The sequence below is a fragment of the Cajanus cajan genome, chromosome 9, assembly GCF_000230855.2.
Source record: "Cajanus cajan strain Asha chromosome 9, NIPB_CcT2T_4, whole genome shotgun sequence".
NCBI classification, from domain to species: Eukaryota; Viridiplantae; Streptophyta; class Magnoliopsida; order Fabales; family Fabaceae; genus Cajanus; species Cajanus cajan.
This window is the reverse complement of record NC_138525.1, coordinates 37,712,971-37,739,488: the sequence shown is the minus strand read 5'-3', so window position 1 is coordinate 37,739,488 and position 26,518 is coordinate 37,712,971.

Below are 26,518 nucleotides of genomic sequence, written 5' to 3'. Positions count from 1 at the left end.
TTGGGTCAACTCCTTTACTTGTCAGCCGGTACACCAAAAGACCGTTTGACTAAGTAAAGGGGGGGCAGCTGTAGACCCCTAAAATTGTCCGGGTCGGAAATAAAGCTTGAAGACTCTCGAAGACTGAAGGAAGATCAGCCAGAAGGACTCCTGGAAGGCCCTAGGAGGGTTCTCTGTAGGTCTAGAGGTCTTAGAATAGCTCAAAATAAAGAAGTGGAGGGAAAAAGCCCAATACGGCCGTACTGAACCCCAATACGGCCGTATTGAAGCTTCAATACGGCCACAGTGAACTCAATACGGCGTATTGAAGCTTCAATACAGCCGTATTGAATTCAATACGGCCGTATTGAAATTTCTGAACTTCAATACGGCCGTATTGAACTTCAATACGACCGTATTGAAGTTCAAAAATTTCAATACGGCCGTATTGCTCCTGTAGGCCGTATTGCGCCTATTCCCTATAAATATGACGTCAATTGGACGTCATTCCACACTTTCACACTCAGTTTTGACTCCCTCCTTGAGTATTCTGGGGTTTTTGAGCAGTGTTCTGCCCTAGAAATCTCTCTGGGAGTCGATCCGACGAAGTTCTGGAATTCCGAGCACTTAGCTTGGAGATTCGAACCTAGTCGAAGGGAAATCCTCCGGATTTCCATAGTCAAAAGTTTTTAGGAAGGAGCGAGCGGGCTTGTAGAGCGAGGGAACGCCAAAAAGCTTCCCAGTTTTATTCAATATATAAAAGCACGCTTCAAGAGGTTTCTTCTTAAATCCTTCCTTTTACTGCTTTCTGTGTGCATATTTAAACTGTCATCATGTAGATAGTTAATTTATAATCGCTTATAATAAATAGGGGTAATTTAGTAATTTTACGCTATTATTTTAGAAATAATCTGTCATAGGGAACCCGAAAGGGGCGCTGTGGGGTGCTAACACCTTCCCCACGCGTAACCGACTCCCTTACCCGACTCTGGTTGTAATGGCCAAAGTTGATTTATAAAATCAATTGCCTTATCCCTTTTTCCAATGTTTTGAGTAAAACATTGGTGGCGACTCCACGAACCCTCCTTTTACGAAAACCACTAATCCATGGAGGGTCCCGCTTGGGATTAATATGGATTAGTGAATCATTTAATAAAATTGCTTGTTTGACGAGGTCTCAGTTTGAGAATAAGTCATTCTAGCAATCCATATTTTTAACAAATAAACGAGTCCAACCATCCTTCGCGAATGCCGAAAGCCCGTTTCGGGCCGGTGGCGACAACCCAAAACCAAGCAATATCATGCATCATCTTAGGGACATCCCGAAAACATGATAATGCTTAGTTCAATAAACACAATGCATGCATATTCAACATCATCATCTCATATCATACATATAGATCATGGAGGGATCTAGGAGTCATTCATTTCATACATCCCTCCTAGTAATTCATTAATAAAACATTAATAAAAAGAAAGAAATAATCGATGCGTATGTTCAAAGAATGGATCGCACGCCGTTCGTTATCAAGTGTAAGCCAACAACCGCGCTAAGCGAACACACGTCAACTCCGTTGTTGGTAATCAAGACAAACAAAGGGGAAGGTCCAACACCATTAAGGATCACAGTTCTAAGGCCTTTCCCTTGCAAATCAAATAAGGCTGTGCCGTGGATATACGACATCCACTATTCTGCCGACAGCGATATCTCCAACATCGCTGGACTTGGGGGCATGACTAGGAGTGGCAGGATCTACACTCCCGAAGATCTTCATGATAAAGCCCCCAAGAATAAAGAAAAAGAAGAAAAGAAAACCGAGGAAAAAGAATCCGAGGAGGAGACTGACAAAGCTGTTAAAATTTATCCGACAGAGCGAGTACTCCATCGTGGATCAACTTCATAGGACGCCAGCAAAGATTACGCTGTTGTTGTTGATCCTATGCTCCGAACCGCATCGGCAAGCTCTGTTGAAAGTCTTGAACGAGGCATACGTGTCGCACACTATCTCCCAAGACGAGTTTGAGGGGATTGTTAGTCACATCAAGGCTAATGATCACCTCACCTTCATCGATGAAGAAATCCCCGTCGAGGGATCAAACCACAACAAGCCCTTGCACATCTCTATAAAGTGCAAGGAGTATCACATCGTTAAAGTCTTGGTAGATAATGGATCTTCCTTGAAAGTGATGCCAAAAAGAACGCTCAAGCAATTGGCAATCAAGGGAGTCCAAACGCGCCCGAGCAACATGATCGTTCGAGCTTTCGACGGTTCTAAAAGAGAAGTAGTGGGAGAAATCAATCTTCCAATCCAAATTGGACCCACTATCTTCAACGTCGAATTTCAAGTGATGGATATCACTCCCGCATACAGCTGTCTCCTCGGCCGACCTTGGATTCATGATGCGAAAGCTATTCCTTCTATGCTCCACCAGAAAGTCAAGTTCATAGTGGGTGACAAACTGGTGACCGAACAAGCTAAAGATGACATACTCATCAGCAAGCCATCCAACATACTTTATGTGGATGCAGCAGAGGAAGCTTTAGAAACCGCCTTCCAAGCATTGGAAATCGCCAATGTTGAAACGTTTCCCCGAGAAATGAAGAAGGTAGCTCATACGCTCACAAAGAACGGATACTTGCCAAGACAAGAATTAGGCAAGGACTCCCAAGGAATCCCGGAGCTACCCATTATCAAAGACAATCCGGGGAAACAAGGGTTAAGATACAACCCTAACAAAGATCAAAGGACGAAGAGGAACCAAGATCCTTCTCGACGTTCTTTAAGCCAGATCTTTAGGAAGGCTGGTTCACAAACGTCAAGGCCAGCTGTTGTCATCAAGTGTCCTTCTCCTTCCGATAGGGATGTATAGACTCAGTGACTATTAGAGATCACTCCTCGGGGACAGCCCGACCCCCGAGCCTCGATAGGGCACATGTTTCCATTATGATTATAATAAAATCATTCTTCATTAATTCTTTATTGCTTCTTTTCTCGCTTGCAATAAAATTCTAGACCACATTATTTTAACCCTGTTTGAATAAACATGAATGAGGTTAAAATCATCTTAATAATAATAAACCCACATCATTTTTATGTGGAAGTGTGTGTGTCAACTTGGAGCACCTTTTCTTGGCCTCAATAAGTGCCATCATGGATAAAGAAATCCTAAAGAGCAAAAGACCCACTAGGAATCCCACAAAAGGGTGACCTAGGCAAAAGTTAGGGTTACAAAATAAGACCAAAAGACCCGCTAGGAATCCCACAAAAGGGTGACCTAGGCAAAAGTTAGGGTTACAAAATAATACCAAAAGACCCGCTAGGAATCCCACAAAAGGGTGACCTAGGCAAAAATTAGGGTTACAAAATAATGAATAAAAACAAAAGCCCGCTAAGACACCACAAATGGGTGTTTTAGGCAAAAGTAAGAGCCATCAAAAAAGAAAAAAACAGAATAAATCCATGATGGTACCATCAATTGAATTCAACAAAGAGGCTCAAGAAAAGCTATCCAAGTTGTCAAAGCACAATCATTAATAACAAAGATGTGCTTAACCTCATAAGTGTTTAAACAAACAAACCTAAACACAATAAGCCTACCTTGGCCATCCATGCTTACAAAAACAATTTTTCAAAAATAAAATAATCCCCTCTAAAACACAAACTTTTGAAAATATATCCTTTCCTTCTTTTCTCTCTTGTCCCAACGATTTTTGAATAATCTAGTGGAAACATGGAGATATAGTGGTCAATAGGAGGGTTGACACATCTTCTAAAGAAAGGGAAGAATCATTTGGTTGATGACACCAAAATCAAATATGCATCATTCCTCGGTAACAGAAATCGGCAGAGCACAGTCCGTCTGGAGGAATGGCAAAATCCAAACACAAAAACGCATCGGTTAATTCTTTTGAAAAAAGAATCAAATAGAATTAGGTGCATCATACTGCATACATGCATACAGATGATAGGTGTACTGGAAGATCACTTATTCTCTGTTTATTGAAAAAAAAAAATATATATATATATATATATATATATATATATAATAATAAAAAATATAAATTTCAGAAAAAACAATGCGCCCGTACCATGTTCAGTACACCAGTACTAAAATCAGGGTTATGAACAAAATTTCAACTCAATACGGGCGTACTGAAATGGATGCGGCCGTATTGGCCATAAAGAAATTTTCAAAGACCTCGTCATGAGGCAACTTGCATAAAATAGAAAAAATAGAAAAATTGCTTGTGTATGACAGCAGCAAACAAAATGCAAAGATTCAGAAAATCAACAGCGTCATACAGAATAACTGAGCCTGGAGAGGCTTGCCGAAAAAATACTCTCAGAATAACTGAGCCTGGAGAGGCTTGCCGAAAGAATACTCTCAGAATAACTGAGCCTGGAGAGGCTTGCCGAAACAATACTCCCACAGAATAACTGAGCCTGGAGAGGCTTGTCGAAATAATACTCTTTCAGAATAACTGAGCCTGGAGAGGCTTGCCGAAAGAATACTCTCAGAATAACTGAGCCTGGAGAGGCTCGCCGAAATAATACTCCCTCGTCATACAGAATAATTGAGCCTGGAGAGGCTTGTCGAAATAATACTCCTTCAGAATAATTGAGCCTGGAGAGGCTTGCCGAAATAATACTCCTACAAAATAACTGAGCCTGGAGAGGCTCGCCGAAATAATACTCTCTCATAATAACTGAATTTAATTTCTTTAGCACTTTTAATTTCTGTACAGCAAAAGCCAAAAACATAAAAAAAGGGGCAAAATACAGAAAAAGCCAAATCAGAAGAAAAGGCAAAATACAGAAAAAGCCGAAAATGAAAAAAGGCAAGGATATAGAAAATCCAACAAACAGTTTGTACAGAATAACTAAGCCTGGAGAGGCTTACCAAAATAAAACTCCACATCCTCCACAGTATGCAGAATAACTGAGCCTGGAGAGGCTCGCAAAAATAATACTCCCCAGAGGGAACCTCAGCTCAAGCTCACGGGAAAATCCCCAGCGAGAGCTATCAAAGCAAGATCGACGCAATCCCCAATGGAAGTGCGATCATCCAAACAGTATATACAAGTCAAAAGACTTAACACTTCCTCAGTGGAAGATAGCTCTCCGACTCAAAGCGCTGAGCGAGGCTAAGCCTGTAGAGGCTTCCTAAATAATACTCTGGGATACAATAAGATCCCCAAATCCCCAATCGCCTACTCAAGAGGCATCCCTGCAAAAAGGAGAAGAAAATAAAAAATATCAATAATTATTCCCCAAGCTGAATTTGGCTTTTCAGCCAATCATTGAACATCAAGATGATATGCCTAACAGAAGAGGCTAATCAAAATCAACGACAAAATCCCCCAGCGGGTAACAGCCTACACAGAGGCATTCCTTCAAGAAAAATCACAAAAAGATCAATAACCATTCCCCAAGAGGAATCCGGCACTCAGCCGAACACTGAACATCAAGATAATTCGCCTACTCAGAGGCACTCTTCCAAAAAAGGAAAAAAATATATATCAATAAATATTCCCCAAACGGAATGTGGCATCCAGCCAAGCACCAAACATCAAGATCATTTGCCTAACAGAAGAGGCCAGTCAAGAAATGAATGACAAAATCCCCAGCGGATAAACAGACTACACAGAGGCTACAAAAATCAGAAAATCCAAAAGAGATACCCGAATAAGGACAACCGGGATACTCCACCCACGTCAAAAGGACGTCAGCCAAACATAAGGCATCGCTCAACTCAGAGAGAGAGCATCTGTGTCTACACCCCAAGGAGTCAAAAATTCCCCATGGGTACCAACAATGCAATGCAAGTTGGGGCACAAGAACCTATGAATGACTGCACATCCCCTAGACGGATCCCTGCGTTATCCAGCCCTCAGCGGCACAAAATCAGAAAAACCGTCGAAGCAGCATCGTGGACTGTGGAGACAAAAATCATATCAAATCATTGCCGAAGTGATCAGAAGACACGGAAGCAGGCCTGGAGAGGGTAAACTCAACTGCTGAATGTTAAGAGGCAGGACCTGGAGAGGGTAAACTCACACTGCTGAATGTTAAGAGGCAGGACCTGGAGAGGGTAAACTCACACTGCTGAATGTTAAGAGGCAGGACCTGGAGAGGGTAAACTCAACTGCTGAATGTTAAGAGGCAGGACCTGGAGAGGGTAAACTCACACTGCTGAATGTTAAGAGGCAGGACCTGGAGAGGGTAAACTCACACTGCTGAATGTTAAGAGGCAGGACCTGGAGAGGGTAAACTCACACTGCTGAATGTTAAGAGGCAGGACCTGGAGAGGGTAAACTCACGCTGCTGAATGTTAAGAGGCAGGACCTGGAGAGGGTAAACTCACACTGCTGAATGTTAAGAGGCAGGACCTGGAGAGGGTAAACTCACACTGCTGAATGTTAAGAGGCAGGACCTGGAGAGGGTAAACTCACACTGCTGAATGTTAAGAGGCAGGACCTGGAGAGGGTAAACTCACGCTGCTGAATGTTAAGAGGCAGGACCTGGAGAGGGTAAACTCACACTGCTGAATGTTAAGAGGCAGGACCTGGAGAGGGTAAACTCACACTGCTGAATGTTACGAGGCAGGACCTGGAGAGGGTAAACTCACACTGCTGAATGTTAAGAGGCAGGACCTGGAGAGGGTAAACTCACACTGCTGAATGTTAAGAGGCAGGACCTGAAGAGGGTAAACTTAGCTACCGAGGTTGTCAGGAGCGCCGAGGTATGCAACAACCTGGAGAGGTTACTCAACAATTTTCCACCGGAAGACGCTACAAGTCAGAAGGTCGGCGCATCACCCGGACAATTGGGTCAACTCCTTTACTTGTCAGCCGGTACACCAAAAGACCGTTTGACTAAGTAAAGGGGGGGCAGCTGTAGACCCCTAAAATTGTCCGGGTCGGAAATAAAGCTTGAAGACTCTCGAAGACTGAAGGAAGATCAGCCAGAAGGACTCCTGGAAGGCCCTAGGAGGGTTCTCTGTAGGTCTAGAGGTCTTAGAATAGCTCAAAATAAGGAAGTGGAGGGAATGAAGCCCAATACGGCCGTACTGAACTTAATACGGCCGTATTGAAGCTTCAATACGGCCGCAGTGAACTCAATACGGCGTATTGAAGTTTCTGAAACTTCAATACGGCCGTACTGAAATCAATACGGCCGTATTGAAGCTTCAATACAGCCGTATTGAACTCAATACGGCCGTATTGAAATTTCTGAATTTCAATACGGCCGTATTGAACTCAATACGGCCGTATTGAAGTTCAAAAATTTCAATACGGCCGTATTGCTCCTGTAGGCCGTATTGCGCCTATTCCCTATAAATATGACGTCAATTGGACGTCATTCCACTTTTTCACACTCAGTTTTGACTCCCTCCTTGAGTATTCTGGGGTTTTTGAGCAGTGTTCTGCCCTAGAAATCTCTCTGGGAGTCGATCCGACGAAGTTCTGGAATTCCGAGCACTTAGCTTGGAGATTCGAACCTAGTCGAAGGGAAATCCTCCGGATTTCCATAGTCAAAAGTTTTTAGGAAGGAGCGAACGAGCTTGTAGAGCGAGGGAACGCCAAAAAGCTTCCCAGTTTTACTCAATATATAAAAGTACGCTTCAAGAGGTTTCTTCTTAAATCCTTCCTTTTACTGCTTTCTGTGTGCATACTGTCATCATGTAGATAGTTAATTTATAATCGCTTATAATAAATAGGGGTAATTTAGTAATTTTACGCTATTATTTTAGAAATAATCTGTCATAGGGAACCCGAAAGGGGCGCTGTGGGGTGCTAACACCTTCCCCACGCGTAACCGACTCCCTTACCCAACTCTGGTTGTAATGGCCAAAGTTGATTTGTAAAATCAATTGCCTTATCCCTTTTTCCAATGTTTTGAGTAAAACATTGGTGGCGACTCCACGAACCCTCCTTTTGCGAAAACCATTAATCCATGGAGGGTCCCGCTTGGGATTAATATGGATTGGTGAGACTTTTAATAAATAAATTGGATAAGATCGACAAGGTCTCAGTTTGAGAACAAGTCGTTCTAATAATCCAATACATTTTCAAAACTAAAATAAAAGCGAGCTCGACCGTCTTCGCGACCGCCGAGGCCCGTTTGGGGCCGGTGGCGACAGTGACATATTGAAGGAGCCAAGAGGAGTTGGCTAGACATGAAGGTTTGGGCCAGTCAAGGCCCAATGGGCCTGATGGGCCTGGGAAGGCCCAAGTTAAACTTTTCATGGGCCATATTTTGTTATAGCTATTTTCATATGTTTTGTATACATCATGTTAGTATAGGTATCATATATTTTGGTCTTGTATTTTGGACCACATAGAGTAGCATTTTAGGTTTTAGGCTAGTTGGGCCTAGTTTTGGGCTTCATGGGCCTTTGGGCTTTTGGTACCCAATATTGGGCTCATTTTCATTCTTGTAATTTTTCCTTTCCATTTTAATTGTTTGACCAATGTAAATAGGTCATTAGAATAGGAAAATACAAGGAATACTAAAGTATGCTAATTAGGTTAAACTAGGTTTAATTTGGAAGCCATTTAAGTTACATTTGAGTCACATGTTTTGCACCATTGGTGGCTGAACATGTGACACTCAAATTAACCCTAAATGACTCTCAAATCAGACCTAAATGCACCTTGGTACCTAAATTTTCGGACTTACACATGTGCACCAAAGTTTGAATTCAAATTTCAAATTTGAATTCAAACTTTAGGCGCCAATTTGTGTAGCTTTGGTTTAGGTGCCTATGTGCTTCATTTCCGTGCATACTTAAGTCCTCCCTTCACATTTTTGTATTCACTTTTGAGAATAATGAAATTTGAGAGTTTATTCAGCCAAATTTCTTCAAGAGTCACCGAATTTAGAGAGCTACACTTTTAGGAACCCTTTTAGGTTTCCTCCTCTTTGAAGTGAGCTTTGCCTTGAACCTTAAGCTTGGATGCTTCCATCCAAGGCTTAAGCCTTCTTCCAATCCGTGAATCATCCTCCATCTAGTGTTCATCATTGTGGTTTCCATCTTCTTGAAGAAGATCCGAGCAAAGGAGAAGTTAAGGAGAAATCATCTACCACTCCTGATGGAGGACCATCCTTGAAGACACATGTGGGCCCCATCACTAGGTCCATGGCTAGGAGAGTTGAAGAGGAGGAGGGAGTTCACACACCAAGGGACACTCTCCTCATGATCATAGAGTATTAGTGCTCTCCTAAGCATCATTAATTTAGGATTTATTATATTTTCCATTTTTACCCTTGTATTTTGGGGTATTTTAGTCATAGGATTTATTTCTTTGTATTTCCCATTTTACCCTTGTATTATGGGGTGCTTTAGGAGATTAGGTTTCTAATTTGGGCTAGGGTATTACATTAGGAGGTGCGCCTATTTTTGGTGAGTTTTGGATCTATTTTTGGTGATAGAAAGGCTTAGGCCCAAGTGGAGGGTAAAGGTTGCATGATCATATCATGCACCTTGATGTAGCCAATCTAGACCCATAGATTCCAAACTTGGTCACCAAGTAGCATCTAGGGTTCATTTGGCATGTCATTTGGAGTGCATTTGCCTTATGAATTTCGGCCATGCATGTCCCAAATGCAACCCTAGATGCCTCCCCTCCTATAAATACCCAACACCCCACCACTTGTAAATACTTTGGATTATATGATATTGAGTGAGCCTTTTGTGCCTCAAAATCCCATCCTTAGTCACTAGTTAGTTTCGGCTAACCTCCTCCTATCTCCACCCTTGGAGAATAGGAAACCTAGAGTGGCCTCCACCTACACTTGCAGTGAGCCAACTTGAGCAACCATACACCACCACCCTAAACACCTTCACGCCTACCTTCCCTTTTTCCACCCTAAATCTTCCTTTGTGTCTTCCCTTTGGTGAACTAGATCAAGGGCAAGGTCTTCCCCTTCATACTCTACATCATCCATGGAAGGAGGAAGCCATCAACTCCTCCTAGTCTTTTCCATCACTTTGGAAATTATAATATTGAGTGAGCCTTTGAGCCTTGATATTTTCCTTAGTCTCCCTTAGCTATTTTCGACCAAACCCTACCATCTCCACCTTGAGAGAAAAACCCTAGAAGTAGCCTTCATTACCATGAAGTGAGCCAACCCTAGAGTGCACCTTCTCAAGCCTTTCATCAAACAGCTTCTGCCCAACCTCCAAATCCTTCCATTCCTTCATCATCCTCCTTAAAACCTTATGCCACCTTGAAGAACTTGATCCTTGGAGTAAGGTGTCATCTTCCTTGTTTATCATCTCATGTCCATGCAAGTAAGGATGCCAACAGAAGGATATCATATTGGACCGTCCAGGTTTGAGTCCGACTTATATTCCCTACAGGCACTCTGATCCCACGTTTGAGCTCGGTCAATTTGATCTCGGCTGAGAACCGAGTAGGCCCACCCTTCAGAAAACAAACCCGTGAGATGCCTTGGTTTATTTCCGATATGAATCGTAGGGGCTAGTTCTTAAGCCCTCTCGCCTTATAGGCTTAGGGCTGGAAGGCAAGTGGACCGTCCCGGTCGGAGTTCGACTGGTAATTCCCAAGTTAATATTCCAAAGTATATGGCCCAGGTCAAAATCCGACCGACGTCCTCTACATGGGGTAGGTTGACCCTAGCAGGAGCCGACTCCTCCCTCTCTCTAAAGAGACACTCGGCCGTTATCCGATTGGCTGCGCTACGTACGCCCAGTCGGTCGAGTTCCGACTACACTAACTTAAGAGGGGCCACTCGGCCCATACCCGACTAGACCCCAGTATGGGTCTAGTCGGTCAAGGACCGATACGATTTCCCCATGTAGGAGCTACCCGATAGCCAGGGCAAGGTCCCACTCTCATTCACCAAATATCTCCCAGATCATAACGGCTAAGGAAATCCCTACATTCCTAGGGCCCGTAAGGCCCATGAACAAGAAACTACAAAACCCAAAACCCTAGGGTTGAGACGACAGATTACAGTCTTGAATGCTTTAGCTTTGAGGCTTAACCTAGGAAAAAACCATGGTGCACCCCGTGGCCGGAACACATATACTTAAGGGTTCAAAGTTGAAGAAAAAAATGAATTAGGTCTTTCCTAAAGTAAGATTTTAATTCTAGAAATGATATTTTTTAAGTAATTTTGTTTTGAATTACTACTTCTAATGAAATTGATTTTATATTCCATTTGTAGTCTTATAAAAAAAAGGAAACTATGAGTGCAGATATTATTTTATGAAGGCAATGCATACTATTGTCGATTCACAAATAGTATCTTGGTGGACTGAAGTACGTTTTACAATTTTGAAAGTTTTTATTTTAAGTTCTCATTTTAGATATTTTATGAATTATTAATAATAATTCTAATTTTTCTTAACAAATATTTATAGATCGATCACCATTACCGCTAGAAGACATAAACACCATTAGGGAACAATGAGCCACATTTTTTATTGACCATTACATTAACTAGTTTGGGCTTATGTTTTATAGTATTCCTTTGACTAGCTAATTAGGACTTGCATTTCATTGAGCAATGTGGTCCATTTAAGTATTACATGTATTTAAAACTATTTGATTATATATATGGTTGACATTTATCCTCTCTTCTCATTTGTATGCAATTTGGTTCATTGAGAAGTAACATAGAAAATATAGATATTTTGGTTAATTGAAAAAATTTGAACTGCTTGCCTGATATTTATTCATTTGCAGGTTTTGTTCTGAGACGCTCCCAAAACAAGTCAAACATTCAAAAAAATTCACAACTTTTAAGATCGACTATGTCATAATAGATTTGATGGCAAAAGAAAAAAGAAGTGAATGAGGTTCCTCTCCTTAGCTTCACCAATGCACGGATCTTCTTCTTGGAGACTTTAACCGAACAGATTGAGGTTGTTTGAATGAAGAACTCGAAGAAGGAAAACCTAGGCTAGAGATGGAAGCATCCTAGCTTGAAGGCTCAAAGGATTGCTCACTTCAAAAGGTAGTGTTGCGGGTTGCATCAATTGTCCCGTGGTGGAGGCTAGGTGGGCCAAGTCACTGTCGAATCATGGCGCTTGTCTTATTAGATGATTTCTCGCTCCTATATTTTTTCCTTCTTTTTTTTTATTTTTTTTCTTTTAAATAAATATGAAAATTTTAAAAAAATAAAAGAAAAGAAAAATAATATAAGTTTTTACATATAAATATTTCTAATTTTGGTTTATATATATAAATAATTTTTTAATATTATTAAGCGGGGTGGGGGCGGGGGCGGGGTGGGTATTAACATCCCCGTCCCCGCCCCCACCCCCGATTTTATCAATCGGGGAAAACCCGAACCCGAACCCGATAAACACAGGTTTTTCCTGTCCAAATCGGGGCGGGTTCGGGCGGGTACCCACGGGGACGGGTTAGATTGCTATGCTTACTAAGAATCATAAAGAATCACAAACATGCTAAATAGGGGTCCCAAAACGTCAAAAACACAAACTAAAATAGAATCCTCGCGTTAGGCACCGTAAATTGTGACAACTTGACCTCTACTCACGATTTTGACCATAACTTGAGTTATACACATCTTTTTTAGTGATTCAAAAGCAATTGGGAAGATAACACCGAAAGCTACAACGTTTTTGAAGAACATGAAGCCTAAAAATGTCATTAAGGTCACCTCGCATGGATGATAACTCAAAACTTAATATTTCACACATTGGAATGGAGACTGAACTTATAACTCGCATAACTCAATCAATTCTTAACATTTTTACACGATTCTTGAGTCTAAATTCTAGCCTCAAGTGTCTAATTTCTAATCCAATAATTGAGGGCGTTGTAGGGGTGCTTAATACCTTCCCTACAGGTAACCGACCCCCGAACCCAATTCTGGTTATCAAGGCCATTATTGGATCTTTAAAAACCTTTTCTTTTTCCAATGTTTTGAGTAAAATATTGGTGGCGACTCCATGAACCTATTTTCAAAACCATTGATTAAGGATTAGTCTGGTGTCCGGACATTCCTTAATTAATGAGACTTTTAAAAGGATGTCTAAACCATAGGTCGCAAGATCGAAAATTTTTGGGTTGCGACAGATGGCGACTCCGCTGGGGATGTTTTAAGAGGGTCAGGCCCATTTAATTGATGAAGTTAATAAAATAAAAATAATAATTTAAATATTTTTCCCCTTTACTTTGTTTGGCTTTTATATCTATTTGCTTATTTAAATTCTGCACTTTTTGAGATAAAAATTGTACACAAACCTTTGCACACAACAGTTTCCCCTACACTTGGGGGCATGAGGGTAATAAACATAGGGAGTGGTTGACGTACGACCGGCCCAAGTTTGGCCTTGGAGCCTGCGAGCCTTGTCGGAAACCACACTCAAGGTGATAACCAGTTACTCTAGCCCGAAATACTGTGACAAACCTTAGAGTTTGCCAGGTGACGGCAACAGAGATACTGGGTCCCTATAATGGGGGCACCTTGGGGGCCTTAAGACTAGTGAGATTAGAACTTTCCTATACAATGCACTTTTCTTGCAGGGACCACAGACCAAGGATTTAAACGTGACTGTTCGCGGGTGTATATTTGTTTGAGCATATGTGTGTTGCATTTGTTTGTGTTTATTTATTTCAAATAGAGAAGATTTATAAACAAATAGATATTAATAAAAAAAATATGATAAAAATTTAACTCCTTTTTATATACCCTAACTCTAAAGCATCATATAGGGTAGTCTATCTAAAAAAAAAAAAACAAAAAAATATAAAAAAAAATCATGCATTATAACTCTTAGTAAAAAAAAAAAAAAAAAACATGATAAAATTTAGGTAAAAAATAAATATCATGCATCTCCTAGGATAGTACATTAGCATACATTCATTAGAAATGGAAGGCACATATAATAGTATGCAAAGAATGTTCTCTAAACAAAAATCAATGAGAATAATATCCGTCGAATTTCTCATGTCTTTGCATCCTATTTTACGTTTCATATAGATAACAAGCCTTCCTTGTAAATAATAAATAAGAATAAAAAGGAAAATCTAATTTGTGCGTGTTAGCCGGATAATGGAAATTACTGTAATCAAATGCGAACCTGACACATCAAATCGGGGAACACTTATCAGTAATTGGGGGCATTACACACCCAAATTGACTATTCAAACATCGAGACTTTCCCATGCGGAAACAACAATTGCCGGGATAAGAGGAATGGTCAAGAATGGACGAATCCTTGCTTTTCAGGGAATTACAAGACAAAACCCAATTGAAGAATAAAGACATTGCATACAAAAAACCCGTTAGGATGAAAACCCGTAAAGGGCGTCCTAGGCAAAAATTAAGGTGAAAAAAAAATTAAAATCCCTATAGGATACGTCCTATGCAAAAGTAGGGAAATATAAAAATCAGAAATGTCTATCTGAGTTGGAATCGAAAGGTAGCTCGAGTATTCCCTTCGAAAGCAAGAATTCACAAAGGTTTCACTCCAAATGCAAAACACCGACGTTCAAGCAAGTGGAAAGGTTTTCTTTTGGAAATTATCAAATCATTCATGACTCTCTAGGGGGCAACCTCTGTCTATCTCTCTGTGTATAAATCATGAACTCGGGGCATGCCCGGGCCTTCGAGCTTTGCTAAAGGGGCACGTGTAAATTGAAAGTACTATTTTAAATGCCATAACACTCTTTCGTTTCTCTTCTCCCTTTAAATATTCACTCTAGGCCTCATCCATCAACCCTTAATAAACAAAATGTATTTGCGACAAAGATGTTACTCGATAATAGCATGGAAAGGATAATAAAGGAATAATCAGGAATCCAGACATGACTAGGGTTTGATAAAATAAAGACATCCCATACCTCATGAGTGCTGCAAAAAAAAAATGAAGGCCCGGCAGGAAACCCACTAAGGGGGCTGCGCAAAAGTTAGGGCAAGATCTGCTAGGCAATCCCCAAGTAAAAATGGGTAACCTAGGCAAAAGAAAAAGATCAAAAGAAAAATGTCCGCTAGGAAACACATTTCAAGTGACCTAGGAAAAAGTTAGGACGTTATAGCAGCAACCTGAGTTGAAAACCCAAAGACGGCTCAGAGGAATCATCCAAGTAAAGTACGACCCCGAGTCATCACTTCACTTTCCAAAAAGGCTAAACACAATGATAGCTTCTTTGTAGCAAATATGTTTTGTTTAATAGCCATAAACACTAAAGCCCACCTTAGCCAGCCATTCTTCTAAAAAACCATTTGGAAAAAGCATCCATTCTAACAACCCTTCTAAAAAAAAAAAAAAAAAACTTTTTGGGAAAAACATCCATTCTAACAACCCTTCTAAAAAAAATACAAACATCCCTTCTGTCTTTTCTCTTAAACCTTATGGCATTAAAATGGTACCGAAAATATACACGGAGAATGCACAGTGAATACTCACAGAGGAAAGATCGAGATGTCCCTGAACGGAGTTGGGAGACGCTTGACTACACATCGACTAAATAATCAAGGAGCCACTAAAACCTTGTGATGGAAACTTGTTGGAGAAACCCGGATTGATGTTGAGTTCCCTTCAAGCTCCTCCCTAGACCTTGAACTCCTTGATTCTTCCTATGCTTGGTTAAGGTCTCCTATGGAGGAGGAGGCCTTAAGACCACCACAGTTGGTGGAGAAACTCTCCCAAGAGGCGCCACTCCTTGGAGAAGAGATAAGCCCCTTCAATTCTCACCACACTCTTCTATGAAGGGATAAGAGAATTGGATGCACTCAAAGAGGTTTAAGGACTTTTGGAAGAGAGAAATCTGAACTCTATTCAGAAAATACAATCTCAATTATCTCAAAAGTGTTTTACAATGAAGTAAAAACGAAAATATAGGAGTAGGAAGCTTAGAGAGCAAGCTAGTCTTAACCATGGTTCACTAGGAACCATGGTTGGGTCTAGCTAAACCGTCCAAGGTCAAGAGGCTTGGAGAGCAAGCTTCTCTCTTATCTTGCTTGGTAAGCTTTCTAAGGAGAAGCTTGTGCTTCAAGCTTCCCAGCTTGAGAAGCACCAAGCTATTTGGCCAAGTGTGAACACAAGTGTGAACACAAGTGTGAACACATCTAGGTGGGCGGCTCTTTGGAATTATTTTACTCCAATCACGTTTTAAAATTGTTAATTTGGTTTAGTTAGGTTCATCCAATGTGAATGGAACCTAGCTAAATCAAATCTATGAAAAATTAGGAGTAAAATGAGTCCAATATGTAAATTTTAGCCTAGGACCACCTTTTGGCTAAATTGCTAGGAACACTCTCTAGCTTACTAGAGACACTCTCTAGTTTGCTAATGCCACTCCTATTCCTACTACTAGAAAACTAAGAAAGAGTGTATTTCTAGGTTAGGTTAAATGGAGTCAAAGTGTCCAAGTAACCTACCCTAGAATCCATGTACAAAAGCTACTAGAAAAGGAAATAAAGTGCCTCACAAATACAAAGGCAAAAATACACCTATACAAGTATCTACTATATACAAGGTACAAGAAATCAACTATACAAGTATGTACAATGGAAACTCAAGAGACTAATAAGAGGAATCATAATCAATGCTCATGAAGAGCAAAGGTCTAAGAAGCACCTACTCTTTAGAAGCCTCTTCTAGCTTCCTAACCATAGACCTAGTTAAAGGCCCAATGGTCTTCAAGTGTGAGCATCCTTGGATCACCTTTCACCTTTCTTGGTCTTACCTCTTTCAAATGGATCCTTGGGGATTAGATTTCCATCATACCCTCCCCCTTCGAAAGGATTTGTCCTCAAATCCCGTGGTCCTTCCACAAGGATAGCATCACCTACAAAAGTAAGAAACAAAGCATTAGTAATAAAATATGCATATAATACATGTGGAAAGTGCACCCTATGAGGAATCCTTTCTATAGTACTACCAAGGGTTCTTAGACTTGGATGGATGGGTTCTCTAAGCATAAGAATAGGATCCTCACTATAGTGTAGTCTAAGTGTAAAACTAAATCCAAAAGATGTTAAAGTACTAAAACTATAAGAAACTAATGAAGTAGTCCTATATACTAAGATATCTTGCCTAAAGTACCCTATGTGGTAACCTAGGCTTCTACAAGAAAACAAAGTGAATATAATAAGGAAACTACCTAGACAACCCTTGATCATATCATATGTTAGATACATCATGGAAGAGAGTGTAAAGAGTGATGGAAATCTAATACCCAAGGATCCATTTGGAAGAGGTAAGACCAAGAAAGGCGAAGGTTGATCCAAGGAGGCTCACCCATGAAGACCATTGGGCCTTTAACTAGGTCCATGGTTAGGAAGCTAGAGGAGACTTCTAAAGAGGAGGTGCTTCAAAGACCTTTGCTCATCATGAGCATTGATTATAGTTCCTCTTATTAGTCTCTTAAGTTTCCATTGTACATACTTGTATAGTTGTTTTCTTGTACCTTGTATATAGTAGATACTTGTATAGGTGTATTTTTGCCTTTGTATTTGTGAGGCACTTTATTTCCTTTCTAGTAGCTATTGTATATTGTTTCTAGGGTAGGTTACTTGGGCACTTTGAATCCATTTAACCTAACCTAGAAATACACTCTTTCTTAGTTTTCTAGTAGTAGGAATAGGAGTGGCATTAGCAAACTAGAGAGTGTCTCTAGTAAGCTAGAGAGTGTTCCTAGCAATTTAGCCAAAAGGTGGTCCTAGGCTAAAATTTACATATTGGACTCATTTTACTCCTAATTTTTCATAGATTTGATTTAGCTAGGTTCCATTCACATTGGATGAACCTAACTAAACCAAATTAACAATTTTAAAACGTGATTGGAGTGAAATAATTCCAAAGAGCCGCCCACCTAGATGTGTTCACACTTGTGTTCACACTTGTGTTCACACTTGGCCAAATAGCTTGGTGCTTCTCAAGCTTGGAAGTGTAGACCCCTAAAATTGTCCGGGTCGGAAATAAAGCTTGAAGACTCTCGAAGACTGAAGGATAATCAGCCAGAAGGACTCCTCGAAGGCCCTAGGAGGGTTCTCTGTAGGTCTAGAGGTCTTAGAATAGCTCAAAATAAGGAAGTGGAGGGAAAAAGCCCAATACGGCCGTACTGAAGTCAATACGACCGTATTGACACTTCAATACGGTCGTACTGAAGTCAATACGACCGTATTGACACTTCAATACAACCGCAGCGAACTCAATACGGGCGTATTGAAATTTCTGAATTTCAATACGACCGTATTGAACTTCAATACGACCGTATTGAAGTTCAAAAACTTCAATACGGCCGTATTGCCCCTGTAGGCCGTATTGCGCCTATTCCCTATAAATATGACGTCAATTGGACGTCATTCCACACTTTTTCACTCAGTTTTGACTCCCTCCTTGAGTATTCTGGGGTTTTTGAGCAGTGTCCTGCCCTAGAAATCTCTCTGGGAGTCGATCCGACGAAGTTCTTGAGCCCCGAGCCATTTTGCTTGAGGATCGAACTTAGTCGAGGGGAAATCTTTTTGATTCCCTTAGTTAAAATTTTGTTCTAGGAGAGCGAGGAGCGGGCTTGTAGAGCGAGGGAACGCCAAAACGCTTCCCAGTTCTTTGCAATATATAAAAGCACGCTTCAAGAGGTTTCCTTTCAATCCTTCCTTTTACTGCTTTCTGTGTGCATATTTAAACTGTCATCATGTAGATAGTCAATTTATAATTGCTTAGAATAAATAGGGGTAATTTAGTAATTTTATACTGTTCTCTTAAAAATAATCTGTCATAGGGAACCCGAAAGGGGCGCCGTGGGGTGCTAACACCTTCCCCACGCGTAACCGACTCCCTTACCCAACTCTGGTTGTAGTGGCCAAAGTTGATTTTTAAATCAATTGCCTTATCCCTTTTTCCAATGTTTTGAGTAAAACATTGGTGGCGACTCCACGAACCCTCCTTTTGCGAAAAACACTAATCCATGGAGGGTCCCGCTTGGGATTAATATGGATTGGTGAGCCTTTTAATAAAATTGCTCGTTTGACGAGGTCTCAGTTTGAGAATAAGTCTTTCTAGCAATCCACATTTTAAAACAAAAAAACGAGTCCAACCATCCTTCGCGAATGCCGAACGCCCCGTTTCGGGCCGGTGGCGACAGATGGCGACTCCGCTGGGGAAGCCTCGAGAGTCAGTCCCATTTAGTGACAGATTATTTTTAAAATAATAGTTAAAATTACTTTATTACCCCTTGCTTGTATGATAACATGATTTATTATATGGCTTTAAAATAACTGTTGTATGTTTAAATTCCGCAAATGTTTGAGATAAAAACTGCACACAAACCTTTGCACACAACAGTTCCCTCTATACCCGGGGGCATGAGTGATTAACCATAGGGAGTGGATGTTAGTACGGCCGGTTGTCGAATGGGTCTATAGGTGCCCGTAGACCGTTGTCGGAAAACATCACTCAAGGTGATAACCATGAACTTGAGTCCGACGGTGCGTTGGAACTTTCCATCGACCTACGACGAGAGGAATTGGGTCCCTATAATGGGGGCACCTTGGGGGCCTTTGACCAAGTGAGAACAGTTAGATCCTCCTTGAATATGCACTTTTCTGCAGGAGACCCCTACCTCGTGATTCGCTCGTGACTGTTCGTGGATGAGTGAATTGTTTGTGCATTGTTTATGTGAAATTGTTTGAGCATACATTGCATTTCTTTAAACATACAACATTCCTATTCTTTTTAAAATAAGAATAAATAGGAATAAGAATCTTCCATTATACGGTGTTAACATCTACCTTCATCACATTCATATAGGTAGTTTCCCTTTTCACCCAAAAATACAAAAAATATATAAAATAAAAATACCCAAAAAAGAAAAAGGGGTTATTTATCCAAACCAAGCAATATCATGCATCATTTTAGGAATATCCCGAAAACATGATAATGCTTAGTTAAATAAACACTATGCATGCATATTCAACATCACCATTTCATATCATGCATTCTTATCAAAGATCATGGAGGGATCTAGGTTTGCATTTCATACATCCCTCCTAGTAATTCATTAATAAACATAAATAAAAAGAAAGGATTAAATCGATGCGTATGTTCAAAAATGGATCGCACGCCGTTCGTCAACAACCGCGCCAAGCGAGCGCACATCAACTCCGTTGTTGGTAATCAAGACGAATAAAGGGGAAGGTCCGACACCATTAAGGATCACAGTTCCAAGGCCTTTCCCTTACAAATCAAATAAGGCTGTGCCGTGGATATACGACATCCACTCTTCTGCCGACAGCGATATCTCCAACATCGTTGGACTTGGGGGCATGACTAGGAGTGGCAGGATCTACACTCCCAAAGATCTTCATGATAAAACCAAGAATAAAGAAAAAGAAGAAAAGAAAACCGAGGAAAAAGAATCTGAGGAGGAGACAGACGAGCTGTTAAAGTATATCCGATAGAGCGAGTACTCCATCGAGGATCAACTTCATAAGACGCCAGCAAAGATTACGCTGTCGTCGTTGATCCGAAGCTCCGAACCGCATCGACAAGATCTGTTGAAAGTCTTGAACGAGGCATACGTGTCGCACACTATCTCCCAAGACGAGTTTGAGGGGATTGTTAGTCACATCAAGGCTAATGATCACCTCACCTTCATCGATGAAGAAATCCCCGCCGAGGGATCAAACCACAACAAGCCCTTGCAAGGAGTATCACATCGCTAAAGTCTTGGTAGATAATGGATCTTCCTTGAATGTGATGCCAAAAAGAACGCTCAAGCAATTGGCAATCAAGGGAGTCCAAATGCGCCCGAGCAACATGATCGTTCGAGCCTTCGATGGTTCTAAAAGAGAAGTGGTGGGAGAGATCAATCTTCCAATCCAAATTGGACCCACTATCTTTAATGTCGAATTCCAAGTGATGGACATTACTCCCGCATACAGTTGTCTCCTCGGCCGACCTTGGATTCATGATGCGAAAGCTGTACCTTCTACGCTCCACCAGAAAGTCAAATTCATTGTGGGTGACAAGCTGGTGACCGAACAAGCTAAAGATGACATACTCATCAGCAAGCCATCCAACATACTTTATGTGGATGCAGCAGAGGAAGCTTTAGAAACCGCCTTCCAAGCATTGGAAATCGCCAATGTCGAAACGTTTCCCCGAGAAATGAAGAAGGTAGCCTCCATGCTCACCAAGAACGGATACTTGCCAGGACAAGGATTAGGCAAGGACTCCCAAAGAATCCCGGAGCTACCCATTATCAAGGATAAATCCGGGGAAACAAGGGTTAGGATACAACCCTAACAAAGATCAAAGAACGAAGAGGAATCAAGATCCTTCTCGACGTTCTTTAAGCCAGATCTTTAGGAAGGCCGGTTCACAAGCGTCAAGGCCGGTCGTCGTCGTCAAAATATTTTTCTCCTTCTAATAGGGATGTGTAAATTCAGTGACTATTAGAGATCACTCCTCGGGGACAGCCCGACCCCCGAGCCTCGATAGGGCACATGTTTCCGCTGCGATTATAATAAAATCATTCTTCATTAATTCTTTATTGCTTCTTTTCTCGCTTGCAATAAAATTCTAGACCACATTATTTTAACCCTGTTTGAATAAACATGAATGAGGTTAAAATCATCTTAATAATAATAAACCCACATCATTTTTATGTGGAAGTGTGTGTGTCAATTTGGAGCACCTTTTCTTGGCCTCAATAAGTGCCATCATGGATAAAGAAATCCTAAAGAGCAAAAGACCCGCTAGGAATCCCACAAAAGGGTGACCTAGGCAAAAGTTAGGGTTACAAAATAAGACCAAAAGACCCGCTAGGAATCCCACAAAAGGGTGACCTAGGCAAAAATTAGGGTTACAAAATAATGAACAAAAACAAAAGCCCGCTAAGACATCACAAATGGGTGTTTTAGGCAAAAGTAAGAGCCATCAAAAAAGGAAAAAACAAAATAAATCCATGATGGTACCATCAATTGAATTCAACAAGGAGCTCAAGAAAAGCTATCCAAGTTGTCAAAGCACAAATCATTAATAACAAAGATGTGCTTAACCTCATAAGTGTTTAATCGAACAAGCCTAAACACATAAGCCTACCATGGCCAGCCATTCTTACAAAAACCATTTTTCAAAAATAAAATAATCCCCTCTAAAACACAAACTTTTGAAAATATATCATTTCCTTCTTTTCTCTCTTGTCCCAACGATTTTTGAATAATCTAGTGGAAACATGGAGATATAGTGGTCAATAGGAGGGTTGACACATCTTCTAAAGAAAGGGAAGGATCATTTGGTTGATGACACCAAATCTCAAATATAATACGCATCATTCCTCGGTTATAGAAGTCGGCAGCGCACAGCCCGTCTAAGAGGAATGGCAAAATCCAAAAACGCATCGGTTAATTCTTTTGAAAAATGAATCAAATAGAATTAGGTGCATCATACTGCATACATGCATACAGATGATAGGTGTACTGGAAGATCACTTATTCTCTGTTTATTGAAAAAACAAAAAAAAAAATATATATATATATATATAAACTTCAGAAAAACAATACGCCCGTATCATGTTCAGTACGCCCATACCAAAATTAGGGTTATGAACAAATTTTCAATTCAAATACGGGCACACTGAAATGGATGCGGCCGTATTGGCCATAAAGAAATTTTCAAAGACCTCGTCATGAGGCAACCACACAAAAATAGAAAAATAGAAAATTGCTTGTGTATGACAGCAGCAAACAAAATGCAAAGATTCAGAAAATCAACAGCGTCATACAGAATAACTGAGCCTGGAGAGGCTTGCCGAAAGAATACTCTCAGAATAACTGAGCCTGGAGAGGCTTGCCGAAAGAATACTCTCAGAATAACTGAGCCTGGAGAGGCTTGCCGAAAGAATACTCTCAGAATAACTGAGCCTGGAGAGGCTTGCCGAAAAAATACTCTCAGAATAACTGAGCCTGGAGAGGCTTGCCGAAATAATACTCTTTAAGAATAACTGAGCCTGGAGAGGCTCGCCAAAATAATACTCTCAAAATAATTGAGCCTGGAGAGGCTCGCCGAAATAATACTCTCTCATAATAACTGAGACATTTCTATACAGAAAAAGCCAAAACCAATAAAGAAAAGGCAAAAACGAAAAAAAGCCGTAACCAATAAAAAGGCAAAACATAGAAAAAGCCGAAAACGAAAAAGGCAAAAATACAGAAAATCCAACAAACAGCTTGTACAGAATAATCGAGCCTGGAGAGGCTCGCAGAAATAATACTCCCCAAAGGGAACCTCAGCTCATGAAGCCAATATCCAACAAGAGCTTTCAAAGCAAGATTGTCAAAATCTCCCAAAGGAAGTACGATCATCCAAGTAATATATCCAAGTCAAAGGACTTCAGACTTCCTCAGTGGAAAGTAGCTCTCCGACTCAGGCATTGAGTGAGGCTAAGCCTGTAGAGGCTTCCTAAATAATACTCTCCCGATCAGACAGAATAATTGAGCCTGGAGAGGCTCGTAGAAATAATACTCCTTCAGAATAATCGAGCCTGGAGAGGCTCGCAGAAAGAATACTCCCTTCAGAATAATTGAGCCTGGAGAGGCTCGCCAAAATAATACTCCACATCACAGAATAATTGAGCCTGGAGAGGCTTGCTGAAATAATACTCTTACAGAATAACTGAGCCTGGAGAGGCTAGCCGAAATAATACTCTTTCATCATAACTAAAGCCTGGAGAGGCTCGCAGAAAAAATACTCCCTCAGAATAATTGAGCCTGGAGAGGCTCGCAGAAACAATACTCTTCCTTCAGAATAGTTGGGCCTAGAAAGGCTCGATTCCCCAGAGATATCTCAAGCTTACACTCACGGGCCAAATCCCCCAGCGAGAGCTATCAAAGCAAAATCGACGCAATCCCCAATGGAAGTGCGATCATCCAAACAGTATATACAAGTCAAAGGACTTAACACTTCCTCAGTGGAAGATAGCTCTCCGACTCAAAGCGCTGAGTGAGGCTAAGCCTGCAGAGGCTTCCTAAATAATACTCTGGGATACATAAGATCCCTCATTCCCCAATCGCCTACTCAGAGGCATCCCTGCAAAAGAAGAAAAATCAAAAAATATCAATAAATATTCCCCAAGCGGAATCCGGCACTCAGCCGAACACTGAACCCCAATTCCTCAGTCGCTTACATAAGAGGCACTCCTTCAAAAGGAAAAATCATAAAAAGATCAATAATCATTCCCCAAGTGGAATCCGGCTCTCAGCCTATCATTGAACATCAAGATGATCTGCCTAACAGAAGAGGCCAATCACAACCAATGACAAAATCCCCTGGCGGATAACAGCCTACACAGAGGCAACAAAATCCAGAAAATCAAAAAGAGATACCCGAATAAGGATAAACCGGGATACTCCACCAACGTCGAAAGGACGTCAGCCAATCATAAGGCATCGCTCAACTCAGAGAGAGAGCATCTGTGTCTATACCCCAAGGAGTCAGAAATTCCCCAAGGGTACCAACAATGCAATGCAAGTTGGGGCACAGGGACCTGTGAATGATTGCACATCCCCTAGACGGATCCCTGCGTTATCCAGCCCTCAGTGGCACAAAAATCAAAAACAATCGTCGAAGCAGCATCGTGGACTGTGGAGACAAAATCAACATCCAGAATCCCCAGCGGATAACAGCCTACACAGAGGCAGCAAAATCAGAAAACCAAAAGAGACACCCGAACAAGGATAACCGGGATACTCCACCAACGTCGAAAGGACGTCAGCCAATCATAAGGCACCGCTCACATCAGAAAGAGCATCTTTGTGTCTGCACCCAAAGGAATCAGAAATTCCCCAGTGGGAACCGACTACGCAATGGAAAGTTGGGACACAAGAACCTATGAGTAACTGCACATCCCCTAGACGGATCCCTGCGTTATCCAGCCCCTAGTGGCACAAAATCAAAAAACAACCGTCGAAGCAGCATCGTGGACTGTGGAGACAAAATCATCACGAATCCCTGGAAAGGAGATATTCACGCTACCCCGTCGTCACAAACACGGAGGTATGCAGCTTCCGGCTCGGGCAATGAGCGAAGCTATCTCTGGAAAAGGGGTACTCACCGCTTACCGTTGTCACAAAGGTACTTAGCTTCCGGCTCAAACAAAGAGTGAAGCTAAGCCTGGAGAGACGGTACTTACAGCTTCCAGCTTGGGCAACAAGCAAAGCAAGGCCTGGAGAGGCAAAACTCACACTGCTCACCGTCGTCACAAAGGTGCTTGGTTTCCGGCTCGAACAAAGAGCGAGACTAGGCCTGGAGAGGCAAAACTCACACTGCTCACCGTCGTCACAAAGGTGCTTGGTTTCCGGCTCGAACAAAGAGCGAGACTAGGCCTGGAGAGGCAAAACTCACACTGCTCACCGTCGTCACAAGGATATTTAGCTTCCGGCTCGAACAAAGAGTGAAGCTAAGCCTGGAGAGGCGGTACTCAACCATCAGCGTCATCAGAGACGCGTTGATGTCCAACTTCCGGCTCGGGCGTCGAGTGAAGTTGACCTTGGAGAAGGTAAACTCAGCTACCGAGGATGTCAGAAGCGCCGAGGTATGCACCCACCTGGAGAGGCTACTCAACATTTTTCCACCGGAAGACGCTACAAGTCAGAAGGTCGGCACAATACCCGGACAATTGGGTCAACTCCTTTACTTGTCAGCCGATACACCAAAAGGCCGTCCGACTAAGTAAAGGGGGGGCAGCTGTAGACCCCTAAAATTGTCCGGGTCGGAAATAAAGCTTGAAGACTCTCGAAGACTGAAGGATAATCAGCCAGAAGGACTCCTCGAAGGCCCTAGGAGGGTTCTCTGTAGGTCTAGAGGTCTTAGAATAGCTCAAAATAAGGAAGTGGAGGGAAAAAGCCCAATACGGCCGTACTGAAGTCAATACGACCGTATTGACACTTCAATACGGTCGTACTGAAGTCAATACGACCGTATTGACACTTCAATACAACCGCAGCGAACTCAATACGGGCGTATTGAAATTTCTGAATTTCAATACGACCGTATTGAACTTCAATACGACCGTATTGAAGTTCAAAAACTTCAATACGGCCGTATTGCCCCTGTAGGCCGTATTGCGCCTATTCCCTATAAATATGACGTCAATTGGACGTCATTCCACACTTTTTCACTCAGTTTTGACTCCCTCCTTGAGTATTCTGGGGTTTTTGAGCAGTGTCCTGCCCTAGAAATCTCTCTGGGAGTCGATCCGACGAAGTTCTTGAGCCCCGAGCCATTTTGCTTGAGGATCGAACTTAGTCGAGGGGAAATCTTTTTGATTCCCTTAGTTAAAATTTTGTTCTAGGAGAGCGAGGAGCGGGCTTGTAGAGCGAGGGAACGCCAAAACGCTTCCCAGTTCTTTGCAATATATAAAAGCACGCTTCAAGAGGTTTCCTTTCAATCCTTCCTTTTACTGCTTTCTGTGTGCATATTTAAACTGTCATCATGTAGATAGTCAATTTATAATTGCTTAGAATAAATAGGGGTAATTTAGTAATTTTATACTGTTCTCTTAAAAATAATCTGTCATAGGGAACCC